The sequence below is a fragment of the Trematomus bernacchii genome, unplaced genomic scaffold (genome assembly GCF_902827165.1).
Source record: "Trematomus bernacchii unplaced genomic scaffold, fTreBer1.1, whole genome shotgun sequence".
Taxonomy (NCBI): domain Eukaryota; kingdom Metazoa; phylum Chordata; class Actinopteri; order Perciformes; family Nototheniidae; genus Trematomus; species Trematomus bernacchii.
This window is the reverse complement of record NW_022987739.1, coordinates 20,727,976-20,731,666: the sequence shown is the minus strand read 5'-3', so window position 1 is coordinate 20,731,666 and position 3,691 is coordinate 20,727,976. Positions and strand designations below refer to the sequence as shown.

The 3,691-nt window shown below is 37.8% G+C and overlaps 1 long non-coding RNA gene across 1 annotated transcript; it reads right to left on the bottom strand.

The window, feature by feature from the left end:
• Positions 1-293: 293 nt before the first annotated feature.
• On the bottom strand, positions 294-3,465 carry LOC117495499. The gene is made up of 2 exons (XR_004557184.1): positions 3,367-3,465; positions 294-686 (listed from the first exon to the last, which is right to left on the bottom strand). It is a non-coding gene; the product is annotated as an uncharacterized LOC117495499 (long non-coding RNA).
• Positions 3,466-3,691: the final 226 nt, after the last annotated feature.

Sequence of the window (3,691 nt, the reverse complement as noted above, 5' to 3'; positions counted from 1 at the left end):
CAGAGCCATAATCTTTCCCCATGCTGATCAATAAATCTAATAAGAACTTCATGCTGCCAGCCGGCAGTGACTAATGGCTGACTCCAGAGGGTGGAGAGAGCTGTCTGTGTTGGAGGGAGACAGAGAGAGCAAGGGTGACTAACCATGGGTATGTGTGTGTGTGTGTGTGTGTGTGTGTGTGTGTGTGTGTGTGTGTGTGTGTGTGTGTGTGTGTGTGTGTGTGTGTGTGTGTGTGTGTGTGTGGTGTTCTGGGGGATGGTGGTACCTGTGGTCGGCACAAATAGAGACATTTGAACAGAAATCAGGCAGCGACTGAGTCACCATTTATTCACAGTATTTTACTGTATGAAACAATAATGGTGGTCTCGTCAGTCCCGTCTTTTAAACTGGAATCACAGACACTTGTAATTTGCAAAAGCGTATAATTGAGGGCTAGAGAAATCAATGTTAACTAATAGCGTAAAAACTATGCTGTGGTCAACAAATACCGTAATGCAGTATACACAAGGGTCAAAATGGCATAATATTTAGTTGCGTCCTTTTCCGGCTTTTGGTGAGCCCTTTGAACATGTTATTGAGAACTGTGTTGATCAACCGCCGAAGACCAAGACTGGTAATCAGTTCTTACTAACTGTAATGTGTGTCTCTACCCGTTTCCTGAGAGTCTGGGCGAAGGGATCACATCCCTGCAGACAGAGAGAGAAATACAGAGACGTTAGACGATGAATTTATGAATAATTAATTACAGCAGCATACTGTCTATGACTATTTTAAGCATGAAATGGTTAATTGAGTGGTGCAGGAATGAGTCTTATATTATGTAAATGAGTCAGCATCTAGAAGCTAGGCGTTTTTTCAAAGAGTTTTTTGTTACCTACCTGAAATAAGCTAAAGAGATTTTAACGTTTTAATCTACGACATAAAATACGTCAATAAATACCTAACTCAGAAATATCTGAAGCTTGTATGAGTCATTAAAACAGTGGTTGCTAACAAGTGACACAATTATACTATCAAACATCATTGTGCCAAACACAAGTCAGACATTATTTAGAGGTGGTGATGTGGTCATGTGACCGTGTTGTAGTTCGTTGATAGCCTAACGTTAGCTTCTGGCAATTGTATTGATGCTTCAACAATGATACAACTGGTGTTAATATGTTGAGATCACCAGCTGATAACAGGTGTAAGCAACATACATTTCTGTTTGCCATAGATCTTATTTTGTGCTATAATTCAAAATCATGGAACAATCCCATTGCCTTTTTGTTGAGGGAACCATGGAGATGCTTACGTCCTCCCTGCACAACTCTATAAAAAAGTGTCTATATGTCAGAGCTGTATATCTGCCTGAAGATTTAAAGGCATCTCGCTTCAACAGGCATTACGCCAGCGACACCAAAATAGCTGATTATTAAATGTCTGCTCAGTAAAATCTATCATACAATGCACCACTGTTTCACTACAAGGTAAACAGATGTAGAATCATATGACAGATGCAGCAGCTGTTCTGTGAACGTACTGATACTCCCTGAATGCATCCTGGTCGCTTACATCACCTTCTAATCCTCTCTCAGAAGATGTATCCAGTATATGGACGTTTCTCATTTGCTCACTCTTTATCTTTGTCGTTCCCTCTCACCCAGTTAAGGTGTTTGTTTAGCATGCACGCTTTAAGTAATCCTCAGAGTGCCAGTGTGGATTACCATTCTGGCTCCCACTTCTGCTCCACCATCACGAAGGCAAGGAGGATGGAGGCTGCTCAACATCAGTGCAGATAAAGTCTAAAAGCTTGTGTTGAAAACCTTGCCAGTCCAGGTGAGTACAGTATAATATATAGGACTGTGAAATGGGCCAATTTGCACAATGTTTTTCAGTAACATGGACACTCTTCTACCCACTCAAGTAGGGCTGCATTGAACGGTTTCATTATCCATTCATCTGAAAAACATTTTCTTGATTATTCCTTTAATAGCTTTGTTTTTAAAAAGGAAATTGTGAAAAGATCCATGCCAGTATCTCAAAGTCCAAAGTTTAAATGTCTTGTTTTGTCAGCCCAAATAAATTATGTTTAATATATCATTATGAAAACGAAAAAGCAGAACATTTGAATATTGAGTGGTTGAAAATGACTCGATTATATAAAACGTCTTATATGATTTTTCTGTCAAGCAATTCAGCCTTTAGTCGACGAATATTTTCAGCTGTGCCGAAGCAGGGGGAGTGCCTTTTCAGTTATATTTGACCCATTCAAACAAGGGGTTAGATGTAGGCTACCGTGGGAATGCAGATTGCCTGATATACCTGATATCAGTGTTTGTGCGAATGCTGGTGCCTACACTTAAAAGTATCTTGAGATAATAAAAGGGTGTGCTCAAAGAAATGACTAAATACAAGTTTTATACGCTAAAGTGTAAAGCTATATTTCTGGTGCTTAAATCAAATCGTATTTAATTTATCATCATGATGTGGGGTACGAACATATTGCTCTTTTATCACGGCTTTCCTGAGGATTTCCTCATTCATATTTTCTTGTTGATCTCATTTAACTTGATTACAGAGGTGTAAAGTAACTAAGTAGATTTACTCAAGTACTGTACTTTAGTACAATTCTGAGGGGTTACTTGTACTTTACTTGAGTATTTCCATTTTATTCTAATTTGTTATTATATTCCATTACAATTTAGAAGTTAACATTGTACCTTTAGTTACTTTACATATGTGGATTAATGATACAAAAATATATATAATCAACACTTAATTAAGACTTTAGTTACACCTTCACATGCCACCCAGCAGTACATCAAATAATTTAAATGTGTTGCACATTTACAAGCTCTACAAACACATTAATACATCAATGGTTATAATGACAACATATAACATATATGGTTTCGAAATGGACCAATCTGTATGGGGCGAGTACTTCTACTTTTGGTACTTTAAGTATATTTAGATGCCAATACTTTTGTACTGAGTAACATTTTGAATACAAGACTTTTACTTATAACAGACTATTCCTACACTTTGGTATTTCTAATTTTTCTCAAGTACAAGATGTGTCTATGACAGAAAAAGAGAGAAAATAAAAGATGGAGGGTTTACAGTTTACAGTTTTCTTTTTTAAGTGTTGATCCCATTGTTTATTATGAATCTATATCTGCAAAGTAACTAAAGGTACTACATAAATGTAGTGGAGCAAAAGTACAATGTTAACCTCTGAATGAGTAGAAGTACAAAGTAGCATAACATGGAAATACTCAAGTACAAATACCTCAAATGTGTACAGTACCTGGGTAAATGTACTTAGTGACTTAACACCACTGCTCACATACCACATGCCTAATGTGTGTGTAGGTGTCTCACCTTTCGGATGCTCCCGCTGTGCCCGCTGCCCTCTGCGGGTAAACTTAAGGGCATTTCGTCGTCCGAGGTACCGTCTGACAGCGACATCTCCAACTCTCTGTGGAGAGTAATGCTATTATAATTTTACTCAAAACTGTCACTATTTCAACAGACTTGGTCTACATCACACTTCATTTAAAACAAGACGCTAAAGATAATGGAATACACAGTTTCAACGTCAATATTTTTTAACAGAAAACGTTTAGTAAGCTAACGAGTTACGGTTTTACTACTTGCCTTGTCGCAGGTTCCTCCATCGTGAAGCAACGAAAAAGTCGGTCAAAGA